Source organism: Pan paniscus, chromosome 13 (assembly GCF_029289425.2).
Source record: "Pan paniscus chromosome 13, NHGRI_mPanPan1-v2.0_pri, whole genome shotgun sequence".
Classification (NCBI taxonomy): domain Eukaryota; kingdom Metazoa; phylum Chordata; class Mammalia; order Primates; family Hominidae; genus Pan; species Pan paniscus.
Genome location: NC_073262.2, coordinates 135709436 through 135723504, shown reverse-complemented (window position 1 = coordinate 135723504; position 14069 = coordinate 135709436). Strand labels below are relative to the sequence as shown.

The 14069-nt window shown below is 50.0% G+C and overlaps 1 protein-coding gene across 2 annotated transcripts in view; it reads right to left on the bottom strand.

Annotated features, from left to right (window-relative positions):
- Positions 1-14069, bottom strand: part of INPP5D (inositol polyphosphate-5-phosphatase D) — a 148968-nt gene that overhangs the window by 86922 nt on the left and 47977 nt on the right. The window lies entirely within an intron of this gene.

The window sequence follows — 14069 nt, the reverse complement described above, 5'->3', positions numbered from 1 at the left end:
TTCTTTCCGTTTTTAAAAAACTTTTATTTTTAAAAGTGTTTTTGGGCCAGGCACGGTGGCTCACACCTGTAATCCCAGCACTTTGGGAGGCTGAGGCAGGTGGATCACCTGAGGTCAGGAGTTTGAGACCAGCCTGGCCAACACGATGAAACCCCATCTCTGCTAACAAAAAAAAAGAATACAAAAATTAGCCGGGCATGGTGGCAGGTGCCTGTAATCCCAGCTACTCAGGAGGCTGAGACAGGAGAATCACTTGAACCTGGGAGGCAGAGGTTGCAGTGAAACGAGATTGCGCCACTGCACTCCAGCCTGGGCAACTCAGTCTCGAAATAAAATAAAATAAAATAAAAGTATTTTTATACAAATAGTACATTTATATTATGGCAAAATTAGAAATATGGATTTTTTTAAATAAGAAATTTGTCTGGGTGCGGTGGCTTGTGCCAGTAATCCCAGCACTTTGGGAGGCTGAGGTGGGCACATCACTTGAAGTCAGGAGTTCGAGACCAGTCTAGCCAACATGGTGAAACTCAAACCCAGTCTCTACTAAAAACACAAAAATTAGCCAAGCGTGGTGGTGCGCACCTGTAATTTCAGCTACTTGGGAGGGCCAGGCAAGAGAATTGCTTGAACCTGGGAGGCGGAGGTTGCAGTGAGCCAAGATCACACCACTGCACTCCAGCCTGGGCGACAGAGTGAGACCCTGTCTCAAAAAAAAAAAAAAGAAAAAAAGAAAGAAAGAAAGAAAGAAAGAAATCACCTGTAATCCCACAACCCCAAGATACCTATTTTCCAGTTTAGAATGTGTTTTTCTAGAATTTGTGAGTGTTTTTGGTGGGGAAGTTACTTTTATTTTTTCCTGCACGAAGAACTTTTTTTAAAAAAACACAGGAAAAAATCAATTCCAGCAATTGTTTTGCTTTTATTTTTATTTTATTTTTTTCATTTGTTATAGTTGTTTTTGTCAAAACTCAGTAAATGATCTATCTGGTTTGTATCTGTTGCTGATAGCAGAGGACCTTGGGGGTAATTGTGCTGGCTATTCAAATGCCCTGGGGCAGATCCCCTTCCTGTAAGCCCTGTGGCTCTAGCCGGTAGTTCCAGGTGGTCCCTGAGCAGCCAGCCCCACCCCTACCTCACCCTTTACCTTCTTGCCAGGCCCTGCCCTCAGGGGCAGCTGAACAGGAGCAAGGGATCAGGCTGTTGGTAGGTACAGGAATGAGCCCCAAAGAGGCACCCCCTCTGGGTGGGGCCTCCCTGGCCTGGAGGAGCATAGCGCCCCTGGCAACTGCTAAGTGCCTGTGATTCACCCTGTCCTCATAACAGCCACCATGTCAGTGACTTTCAGATTGTTTATTTTATTTTATTTGAGATGGAGTCTCACTCTGTTGCCCAGGCTGGAGTGCAGTGGCACAGTCTCGGCTCACTGCAGCCTCCACCTCCTGGGTTCAAGCGATTTTCTGGCCTCAGCCTCCCAAGTAGCTGGGATTACAGGTGCCCACCACCACACCCAGCTAATTTTTGTAATTTTAGTAGAGACGGGGTTTCACCATGTTGGCCAAGCTGGTCTCGAAATCCTGACCTCAGGTGATCCACCCACCTCAGCCTCCCAAACTGCTGGGATTACAGGTGTAAGCCACCACACCCAGCAACTTTCAGGTCATTTTAAAATTAGTTGAGAAGGCGCCGTCCTTGGAGTTAGAAGTCAAGGATCTCACTGCTCCTCTGGGGGCTGCCAGCTACCTTCTTTCTGGAGGGAATGGGACCCATCGCCTGTAGGAAACGAGACCCACAGGCAAGTAGAATGGAGGTTGAAAAGCCCACCCTGGTTGGTGAGCGGGTGGCATCTGGCCTGAGCGTGGCTGGGCCAAGCGTTGGCCTTTCCGCCTCCAAGTCAGATATCTACTGGGATTGGGATTGATGTGGGCAGGTGGGAGGGTGCCTGAAGGTCTTCGGGATTACAGGTAAGTGGAATCAGGAGAGATGAGGCAGAATGACCCAGACTGGGATAGATTCAGACATCAGGGAGCAGGGTTAGGACTCAGACCTGTTCCCGAGCCTTTGTGCCTGGGTGGCTAACTCCAAGTCCTAGTGAGGACACGTACGCCTCTTTCACTGACCTGTGATTCAGGGCTGTCCATCTGGGCTCTGTCTCTGTCTCTGTCTCTCTCTTTCCAAGTGTGTTTTTTGTGTGCATTGCACACATATGTAAGTCTATGCGTGTGTGTGTGTGTGTGTGTGTGTGTGTGTGTCTTAAGTTAGTAAATTTATAGAGAGTTTAGCAAAAGGGTGTTCTAAATTCTTTTCAATAAATTCACTTGTTTTCACAAAGCCCCGTGTTAAGCAATCTCTTTCAAACATTGTTGAACCAGAACTATCTCAGCAGCAGCAGCCAGGCCTCTAAAAAGTAACATGAGTAGGTTCAAAAACCAAAGTGAGCAGAATAACAAAAATAATTTGACATGATACAAGATCTATGAACTCAATTCAGTTAAAGCAGTCGTGAAAAGTGTCAGACTGTCAAAAAATGTACAGCTAATAGATGACAAGCCATTAAGAGCGTGGAAAAGGAATATGAAAATACCAAAGAAAGCTGAAGTTGAACGCCTCATGTGTGAATCCAGAAAAGGATTCTCGGCTGGAGGGTATCTGAAGAACGCGTGTTTGAGTGAGCATGTGAGATTTGGGAATTTAAGACGCACCAATGCTAAAACCAAGTAAGACACGTTATTTTATGCACCGCTAAGAAGCTGAACCACAGACTATGTTACACCATTGATTATAGACTTATGTGACTCCAGAGATGTGAAATCTGAAAGGTAAACGTCTTAGACTTGATGACATATGCTGTGTACTAGGAACAGAGCAATTTAAAGGAGTCCCTGTGGACCCACTGAGGCCACCGCGTGTGCCTGGCCCGCTCCCAGAGGCCAGGGAGCCAGGGTCTGGCAAACCAAGGCTGCCGGCTGCCTGGGTTCCCAGGAAGGGAGAGAATGTGGGGTAGAAGCCAAGCCTCATGGATGGCAGACAGGTGGCAAGCTGATAATGGCCGCTGACAAGTGTGCTGAGGAGGGAGCCTTCCTCCACCTCTCCCCCTCCGAGGGGAAAGCACCCAGGAAGAACACAGCAGGTCTACAGGAAGCAGATCCACAGGGACAGACCCCACCTGAGGGAAAACCTGCTGTGTGCAGTGGGCCCGCAGGAAGCACCCTGTGCCCGCAGGCAGTGCAGACAGGAGACGGCAAAGGCGGGGCACCAACCAGGCAAAGGCAGGTGTCCCCGGAGAAAATGTCCAGGAAGGTGTCTTCATAAGGCTTTGCTCTTGGCCCTAAGCTTTGACAAGGAAAACAGAGAACTTACATTCAAAGCACATTCTAGAACAGGAAGAGAAAGAGTCAGAGCCCAAGAAGGGGATCATAGAAGCTACAGAGCCGGCCCAGACAGGGGAGGGGTGGGGAGCGTGGTCTAGACGGGTGGGTGGTGAGGAGCATGGTCTGGCCTCAGTGTGTGCAGTGCAGAGAGGAGCAGCCCACACATGGTGTTGCATTCTGAACCTGGGCCCAGAAAGGTCCTGCATCAGGGTACGATGGCCAAGGGGACAGGGCAGAGTGGCCGGTGGGGGGAGGAGTCTGTTTGAAGGGCAACCGTGCCTGGGTGTGACCTAACAATCCCCACCCAGTCAAAGACAGGAGGGGCTTCCAGGTGGACAGTGTATTGACATCCACAGGCCAGCAGGAGTAGGCGGGTCCTGCTGGGACAGGCCTAGGGGTTCCCACCCACAGCAGGCCAAGTCCATATCCACCCAGCTGTGCGCCCACAGTCGGGACAGGTCTGCTCACGGCTGTGCCATCCCCAGACTGTGCAGCAGGGCCTGGCAATTGGAGCAGCATTTAGTGGTTCCATGGATTTGCCGCCTTGGGTCAGGATGACAGACAAGAGTTGGAGCCAGGAGGAGGGATGGTCAGGGAGAGCCTTCCATGCGTCTGGGACTGGGGATGCAGAGAAACAGTGGCAAGCAGGGGAGCTGCCCTCACTCACATCCCCCAGCACGTTGCTAAAGGTGGTGCCTTTTCAGCAACTGTAAAAGGCAAAATGTGAACAAGGTGTCATGTGCGTTTTTCATGTGCACGATCCAGAGTCCCGGCAGGAGGCAGATGTCTCATTAAACGGGGGAACTTGGGGAGAACATGTAGGGACAGGGCATAGGGATACCAATAAGAGGCAGTACAGCCCCCCCCGAACTCATAGTAGTTACCACCCTGGGAAGATCACAGGCAAGAAGCAGGTGCTGGAACCCAGAGGGGGCTGCCCAGCAGGCGCTGTGGCCTCCCGTGGAGCTACCATGGAGACCTTACAGGATGGGGGCAGGGCAGTAGATCCCCTCCCCCGTCAAAAAACTTTCCTCTCATCTGGCTGCGGCTCCCATTGGCCAAACCCAATGAGAAAGCAGGGGGCAGGGAAGCGAATGAATTGGGGAGCAAATGGAAGATGCTCAGCACGTGAAGGCCACGGTGAAAAGGCGCCCAAGGAGACAGAGGGAAAACAAATGCCTGCGTCCCCCCGTGAAGCGTCCAGGTTCGGATTGGGAGGTTAGCACCAGCCACACTTCTGACCAAGGAGGGGACTGCCCTTGGTTCCTAATGGCCCAGGCTGCCAGACTTCGTTCCCCATTCCACAGCAGCCGCCTTCCTGAAAAGAGTTGTTAAGTCATTTTGAAACAGAGAAGGAAACCATGAAGGCCCAAGTCACCCGGGACATGATCCCCGCAATGGTTACCGGCGGCCCCCAAGTGATGCCCTCGGACACGTGGATTTCTGCCGTGGCAACTCTCCCTTTTCCCTGGCGTGAATGCCTCCGCCCTTTAGCAGGTAGGTAACTAGAGCACAACACAGGAAGCCTGATTTTGAACAAAACCAGGAGCAGCATTGCCTTATTTAAGTAGGCTTGTTAAATTATGACATTTTGACCAGGTATGGTGGCTCACGCCTGTAATCCCAGCAATTTGGGAGGCCGAGGTGGGTGGATCACGAGGTCAGCAGTTCAAGACCAGCTTGGCCAACATGGTGAAACCCCATCTCTACTAAAAATACAAAAATTAGCCAGGTGCAGTGGCAGGCGCCTGTAATCCCAGCTACTCAGGAGGCTGAGGCAGGAGAATCGCTTGAACCCGAGCAGCAGTGGTTTCAGTGAGCCAAGATCGAGCCACTGCACTCCAGCCTGGGCAACAGAGACTCTGTCTCAAAGAAAAAAAAAATTATGAGGTCTCGGTCAGACATGGTGGCACACGCCTGTAATCCCAGCACTTTGAGAGGCCGAGGTGGGCAGATTGCTTGAGCCCAGGAGATAGACACCAGCTTGGGCAACATGATGAAATCTGTCTCTACAAAAAATACAAATATTAGCCAAACGTAGTGGTGCACCCTGTAGTCCCAGCTACTTGGGAGGCTGAGGTGGGAGGATTGCTTGAACCCAGGAGGTGGAGGTTGCAGTGAGCCACAATCGCATCACTGCACTCCAGCCTGGGCAACAGAGCAAGACCCTGTCTCAAAAAGTATCTATATATCTATATCTATATCTATATCTATATCTATCTATCTGTCTATCTACATATATATCTGACATCTCAGGCTCAGAGTAGCCCTCCCTTCAGAGCTTTTAGGATCAGCAGAATGGGCATGAATTCGTGCTCACAGCCAAGAGTTGAGCAGAAAAAACAAACAAACAAAACATGGTAGGAGTTAGTTCAGATTGTGAAACAAAATACTCTTCTCCTGCCTCCCATTATAATTTCTAGGTCTGTGGAAAGTTCTGGGTGACTTCCAGCAGGATCATTTTTACAGAGTCTCTGCAGACATCTCCCCACCAAGCCCAGCTTAGAATCAGCAGCTCACTCTGCGTCATGTCATAGTTGCTGTGCCTGCCTTCCCCACAAGCTCGTAAGTGGTTGAAGGAAAGGAACCCTGCTTGGCTCAGCCTCATAGTCCCCCAAGTCTCCTTGCAGAGAAGTTTGGTTGCAAACATAATGACATAATGGCAGCCCCCACCACTGTGTTGAGGGGCATGTGCATTGCAGAAAATGGACCTCTCCATTGAAGAAAGGTGTTGAGGGAACCAGAGATGTGGATTGCCAAGCTGGGACTTGCACGGAGAGGCACCTTTGTCTGACTGCTTGGCACCTGAGCTCACTCAGGTAGCAATACTCCTGGGGAAGGTACAGGGCAAGGGGAGAGGGGCTGCCTGTGGCCCTGGGGTTCAGGACGAGAAGGGCACCCGGGTCTTTAAAACAAAGAACAGCCGTTGTCCAGACTGCTGGAGGCTCAGGGCTGCACATGCTGAGAAGTGCTGCATTTCCAGAAACAGTTCCTGGGCTGTGACTTTCCAACACCGTCCAGGAAAGTCACACCATCCAGGAAAGTCATTGCACAGGCTCAAGTTTCCCAGCGGGTAATTTTAACTTTAGCACTGTTTGCTGTCTCTAAATGAGGCGTGAAACAGGACTAGGCACAGAGGAAGGCCATGCAGGCAGAGCAGGAGCCCCGGGGTGCTAGGAACGGCCCCCGCAAGGCTCTTCCAGGCTTTGTTTTAAATGGAAGAGCATATAGAATGATTGTGGAGATTTTACCAGTGGCGGGACAGTATTAAGAACTGGGAAACAGGCCAGGCGCGATGGCTTACGCTTGCAATCCCAGCACTTTGGGAGGCTGAGGCGGGTGGATCACCTGAGGTCAGGAGTTCGAAACCAGCCTGGCCAACATGGTGAAACCTCATCTCTACTGAAAATACAAAATTAGATAGGCGCGGTGGCACATGCCTGTAATCCCAGATACTTGGGAGGCTGAGGCAGGAGAATTGCTTGAACCTGGGAGGCAGAGGTTGTGGTGAGCCGAGATTGTGCCATTGCAGTCCAGACGGAGCGAAACTCCGTCTAAAAAAAAAAAGTGGAAACAAACCAAACCAAATACTCTGCTTCAGTTGCTCCCCACACCAAAGCATTTGTTTCAAGTTAGATGAGAAAGCCACTAGAGAGGACGGTGAAAACACCACTCGGCTGTGGTGGAGAGAATGGTGTGGGTTTGCGGGGTGGCTGCTGTTTTTATTACTTCCATTTCCCAGTGGGGAGACTCCCCGCCTGTGGAGGCTGGGAAGTTTCTGAAAGCCACAGAGGGCTCCAGGTCTCGGAGCCCACTGACCCAGGCATCCACACGTCCCAAGGCTGAGTGAGGGTCAGTGTGGAGTCTGACGGTGCAGGCCGAGCCTTTGAGTTCTGGAAGGAGACCTCCTGCCGCGTTTGCCCTGCTCTGAGCCAGCTCATCTGAGGGAAAGGCTGGAAGCAGCCTCCTGTCCAGCTCTTACTAGGGATGGGGGCCACCTCCTCCCGGCCTGGCCTCTCCCCGCTCTGCAACCCCTGAAATGCTTTCCTGTACTTCTCTCCTGCCCTCAGGATGGTCTCAACCTTTAACCACCTCCTCCTCCCCAAATTTAAGAATCATAGGGCCCCACATGGGTGAAGAAGTGGGGAAGAAAGAAAGGTCAGAGCATGGGTGTCTTGGGCCCTTGGGGCCTGGCAGAATTTGAGTTTTGTCTTAAGAGTGGTTCGGAGCTGGCTGGGTGCGGTGGCTCACGCCTGTAATCCCAGCCCTTTGGGAGGCCGAGGCGGGCGGATCACAAGGTCAGGAGATCGAGACCATCCTGGCTAACACAGTGAAACCCCATCTCTACTAAAAATACAAAAATTAGCTGGGCGTGGTGGTGGGCGCCTGTAGTCCCAGCTACTCGGGAGGCTGAGGCAGGAGAATGGCGTGAACCCGGGAGGCGGAGCTTGCAGTGAGCCAAGATGGCGCCACTGTGCTCCATCCAGCCTGGGCGACAGAGCGAGACTCCATCTCAAAAAAAAAAAAAAAAAAAAAAAAAAAGAGTGGTTTGGAGGCACTAAAGGCAATTAAAAGCTGGGGTGTGTGTGATGTGATCAGATTTACATTTTAGAACTATCACCTCGGCTACGGTGTGGACGCTGGGCGTCCAAGCAACCCCACTCTAGTGCTTGAATTAGGGAGATGCAGCAGCAGGAGAGAGGCAAGGATGGAGCTGGAACCAGATTAGCCCATTAAACAGGGCACGGTCGACGAGCGAGAGCCAGCGAGGGTGGCCCTAGATCTCTGGCTGCAGTAACTTGGTTGATGTTGGTGATATTTAATGAGATAGGAAAGGTGGGCAGTGTGGTGGGGCTGGGGGACAGATTTGGGAAGAGCTTTTGAGGCCTCCTTCAGACCCAGGAATCTCTCTTCAGCCACATGGCTTTGAATGGACTCCAAAATGTGTGTTCTTAAAAAAAACAATAATTGAATGTGGCTTTTGTTAATAGAAAAAAAAATACAAACAAAACAAAAACAAAACAATCAGCTCTTCCTCTTCCCTCCCTTCTCTTTTTTTAAAAACATTTTATTGGTTCCTTTCCTTTCCCTTCCTTTGAAGTGTCCAGGGCCAGCAGACCTCGGACCTGGGGCCTGGGAGGTGGTCAGGATGCAGGAGGCTGCAGAGCCAGTGGGGACGAGGGAGCAGCTGGGATAAGGACATGACGAGGGCCTTAGAAGTCTGCACAGCCAGAACCAAGGAGGTGGTGGCGTCAGGGGAGCAGCAGAGCCAGAAGCAGGGTATACACAGGGGAATAAGTAGGTAATCCAAGAAGGGGATTACCCTTCTTGGGGGTAATACATGGGGAAGAAGCAGGAGCCAGGCTTCTCACTGTCAGAGAAAGGAGCTGCAAACACAGAAAGGAGAAAGGTCCCATGGCTGTGGGGCATTGGATTGGAATGGGAAGTGTCTGTGCGAACTCGGGCTTTTAAGATATACAGGTAAATACCGGTCAGGTGCAGTGGCTCACACCTGTATTCCCAGCACTTTGGGAAACCGAGGTGAGTGGATCACCTGAGGTCCCAAGTTCGAGACCAGCCTGGCCAACATGGTGAAATCCTGTCTCTACTAAAAATACAAAAATGAGCCAGGCCTGTAATTTCAGCTACTTGGGAGGCTGAAGCAGGAGAATTGCTGGAACCCAGGAGGCAGAGGTTGCAGTGAGCTGAGATCATACCACTGCACTCCAGCCTAGGCAACAGAGTGAGATTCGGTATTTTTTTTAAAAAAAGATATGTAGATAAATACAGGTGCATGAATGAGTGTATGTGCACACACTATTTCCTCACTGTCTGCTGCGAGAGCCCACAACACTCCAACAGCAATGAGAACACCTGCTGCTCAGATCTTGGCTGCTAAATGTCATCCTCCATGAAAGATGGCCAGTGCTCCTTGAGAAATGGCTGATTCTAGCAGCCTTTGAATCGAGGCCTAGAAGATCTAACAAGTACCTGCAACACCTGTTGCCCCAGAAAGCAAGAAAATGCTAAAATAATGGGGATTTGTCAAACAGATACAGGAGCCAGGAGCCAACTGAAGGAACAGTTGAAAGGTGCATCCAGCACAATTCAAACATCAAAATGAATAATAAAAATAATTATAATCCATCGAATAAAATAGAAATTCATGAGTCTGTACTGACATAAATAAAGGAGAAGGGAAGGCTCCTCCCCACAGTGGAATGCCAATTAATAACTGTCGAAGCAACAACAAAAACAGTCACCATTTGGCAATCATCATAGTAATGACTGATTCAGGCAAGAAACGTCAATACATGCTAAACAAAGTGGGTGAGAGTTTGAGGAAAAATGTTATTACATTGTTCTTTTTTTTTTTTTTTTTCAAGACAGAGTCTCACTCTGTTGTCCAGGCTGGAGTGCAGTGGCATGATCACAGCTCATGGCAGCCTCAACCTCACAGACTCCAGCGATCCTCACACCTCAGCCCCCCAAGTACCTGGGACTATAGGCATGCATCACCACGTTTGGCTAATTTTTTTGTATTTTTTGTAGAGGCGGAATTTTGCCATGTTGCCCAGGCTGGTCTAAAACTCCTGGACTCAGATGATTTGCCCGTCTCGGTCTCCCAAAGTGCTAGGATCACAGGCGTGAGCCACTGCGCCTGGCCTTAAATTGTTATTAAAAGCAAAAACTAGTAACTTTATAATCCTTATTGTAACCTGGCAGCCACCAGCTTAACCAAGTGTCCAGTGTTCAGTCCTGCAGTAACAGCAGAGCGCCATTGTACCCCCTGAGATGGGTGCACAGAGGACACAGCATTGCTGCTATGCACTCCTGCAGAAAACGCAGAATCCGGGCCATGTCGTGTGGAGACACCTGAAAAACCAAAATTGAGGGACAGGGACAGTCTACAAAATTATTAGCCTATTCTATTGAAAAATGCCAAGGTCATGAAAGACAAGAAAAGGCAAGGAACTGTGCCCAATTAAAGGACACCGAAGGGATATGACAATTACATGTAACACATCATCCTGGATTGAGCCTCAGCCCAGAAGGGGGAAATTATATGTGTGTGTGTGCGTGTGTGTGTGTATAAAAGTTATATATAACTTCCATAAATATGTAAATAATAGATGTATATATTGTTATTGAGACTATTAAAAACATTTGAACGAAGGATCTAAGAATTAGATGGTGGTATTTCGTCCATGTTAATTTCCTGATTTTGACGGTTGAATGTGGTTACAAAGGAGAGTCTTTATCACTTAGGAAAAACACATTGATATATTTAGGAACAATGGGGCATTGTCAGCAACTTACTTGTCAATAATTGAGAAAAATGGTAATAGTAATATGAGTGAAATGATGATAAACAGTACGCTAAAACATTAATTGGGTAAAGCAGAGGGTATACAGGAATTCTTTGTACCGTTCTTGAAAATGTTCTATAAGTCAAATTATCTTTTTTTAAAATAACTGTCGAAGCAACAGTTTTTTGTTGTTGTTGTTGTTGTTTTTAAGAGACGGAGTCTCGCTGTGTCGCCCAGGCTGGAGTGCAGTGGTGTGATCTTGGCTCACTGCAACCTCCGCCTCCCGAGTTCAAGCGATTCTCCTACCTCAGCTTCCCAAGTAGCCGGGACTACAGGCATGTGCCACCACACCCAGCTAATTTTTGTATTTTTTAGTAGAGATGCAGTTTCACTACATGTTGGCCAGGCTGGTCTCGAACTCCTGACCTCAGGTGATCCACCTGCCTCAGCTTCCCAAAGTGATGGGATTACAGGCGTCAGCCACTGCACCCAGCCTAAATAACCACTTTTTGAGCTAAACACTGTAATAGTTTGTTGAAAATCAGCCTATGTAACCTAGCTCATGTAATTGGTACGAGTGTGCACACGTGCATGCACACACACACAAAGCAGGGGGAGGTTAGAGAGCATCTTGTTGCTGGGCGCGGTGGCTCATGCCTACAATCTCAGCCCTTTGGGACACTGAGGTGGGAAGATCGCTCGAGCCCAGGAGTTAGAGACCAGCCTGGGCAACATAATGAGAACTCGTCTCTATTAAAAAAAAATAAAAAATAAAAAATTAGGCCAGGCACAGTGGCTCACACCCGTAATCCCAGCACTTTGGGAGGCCGAGGCCAGTGAATCATTTGAGGTCAGGAGTTCAAGACCAGCCTGGTCAACATGCTGAAAACCTGTCTCTACTACAAAAACAAAAAAAATTAGTCAGGCATGGTGGTGTGTACCTGTAATCCCAGCTACTCAGGAGGCTGAGGCATGAGAATCGCTTGAATCTGGGAGGCAGAGGCTGCAGTGAGCAGAGATCATGCCACTGCACTCCAGTCTGGGTGACAGAGTGAGACTCTATCTCAAAAAAAAAAAAAAAAAAAAAAAGCTGAGCATGGTGGCACATGCCTATAGTCTCAGCTACTTGGGAGGCTGAAATGGGAGAATCCCTTGAGCCTGAGAAATGCAGACTGCAGTGAACCTAGATTGTGCTCCTACACTCCAGCCTGGGCAACAGAATGAGACCTTGTCTCAAAAAAAAGATAAAGACTGGTGGGCGCTGTGGCTTCCGCCTGTAATCCCAGCACTTAGGGAGGCTGAGGCGGGTGGTTCATGAGGTCAGGAGTTCGAGACCAGCCTGGCCAACATGGTGAAACCCCATCTCTACTAAAGATACAAAAAAAAAAAAAAATAGCTGGGCGTGGTGGCAGGCGCCTGTAATCCCAGCTACTCGGGAGGCTGAGGCAGGAGAATTGCTTGAACCTGGGAGGCAGAGGTTGCAGTGAGCCGAGATCACGCCATTGTACTCCAGCCTGGGTAACAGGGCGAGATTCCGTCTCAACAACAAAAAAAAAATAAAAAAGAAAGAAAAAAAATCATCTTGCCTAAAAGTGTCTATTTTTATCATACAAAAACATTCCCAGTCTATATACTTCTGAAGGTTTCTGTACAAAAGCTACAAATGCCATGGAAACACCTACGATGCCCAAATAGTTGCAACAATGCTCACGCCAATAATAAAAAGGTCAATTACAGAGAACCAGAGTCACACAGCAGCGCGCATAGACGAGGGTGAGGTGACTGCAGCAGCCCACGACAAGCACTGTGGTGAGTGCAGGCGGTCCCCTTGCTCTTCTTGGCTGTCTCAGCTGAAGCGTGTGCTGTGGGACTGGCCAGAGGGGAGGGGCTGCATTCTCTTCAGCAGCACAAGTGTCTCAGCTGGGGCTGCAGGATGGAGGTGGATGGGCAGTGTGCATTGGCATGGCAAAGCTAGGCTCCTGCAAGTTTCCATCCACAGAAGAGCAAGGCAGGTCTCATTTTGTGACCAGGAGAGGGAGGTACTCTGGCTGGGCAGAGGAATGGGAGTAGATAGGACATAGCTTCTGTTTTCTGCCACAACCCATGGCTTGATTTAGCTTCTGGAATGACTGAGCATCAGACAGAGACTGATGGTGTGCACTCTTTTGTGGGTCTCTGAGTACAAACCAAAGCCTAGCACTGGGCAGGGGGTTGTCCCCTCTCTGCCATGCAGAAGCTACAAGACTGTGGATGGGTAGCTTTAGTGCCTGGCACAGAGCCCTAGGCTGGGACAGTGACCCTGGTGTTCTTGCGGTACCGGGGGAAGTGCCTGTCAGACACCTGCCCATTAGGACCTGGCAAAGGAGGAAGGAACGGTGCCCCGTGCTGCCCTGGGAGGGAGCAGGGAGGGGCTCCTTGAGGGCATCTCAGAAATACTTGTGGAAACTTTCAAGGGGGCAAATTTCTGGTAGTCAGGCTGCAGGGAATTTGAGCTGGCACATCTCACAAAGATGGCCTGATTTTGTGGGTTCCTGGGGCTTGGAAGGCTCTGACCTGCACTTGGGGGGAGAGAAAGGAGGCAACATCGCAAGACCTCATCTCGTTTAAATAAAAAAGAAAGAATGGATGTTGATTGATCATCAGATGTGGAAGGAAGTGGGCCAGATGCGCCCACATATGTGATGTAATTTATATTTTATCTAATAGTGCAGGTGGGTTTGATATCTTCAGCTTACAGATGGGGAAACTGAGTCTTAGAGAGGTTGAGCAGCTTGCCTGAGCGGTCAGAGATGCTGTAAGAAGAGCAGCATCCCAGGGGACATTTCCAGATGAGAGAGATGAGAGAGGGGGTGGAGGTGGTGGGTGGGGGATCCCCGGACTCTCTAGCTGGATGATAGTGAGATCCCGGAGGAGGACAGGCACAGAGCCAGGGGGCTGCCAGCCCAGGGCAGAGAAGGCAGTCAGAGATGCTGTGGCAGACGCAAGCCACTCAGGCTCAGCGGGTGGGTAGGGTGGTGTGAAGCCTGGCATTTGGGGAGTCTACCTCCTGGAGGACAGGAGTTCCGCCCTCCGGGGCTATGGTGGACTGAGAGGTGGGAGGGGGGAAACTGGCACTTGCTATCTCTGGGCAAGGTCCAGCCGCCACTGGCCTCTCCCAGGCATGGTCCCAAACCACATGTCTGGAGACTTGAAAAGGGTAAAAGCCAATGCCAGTCTCGGTCAGAATCTCAGTGTGCAGAAGGGAGTGCCGTGGCGGCGCTGGGGAAGAGGCCCAAGCTTAAGGGAAGGAAAGCGAAGACTGAGCCCAAGCACCCACCCTGTCTCCAACCACCCGCCAGCTGGGGCCAGCAGGGACATCATGACTCCCACCCCAGACACCCGGCTCTTC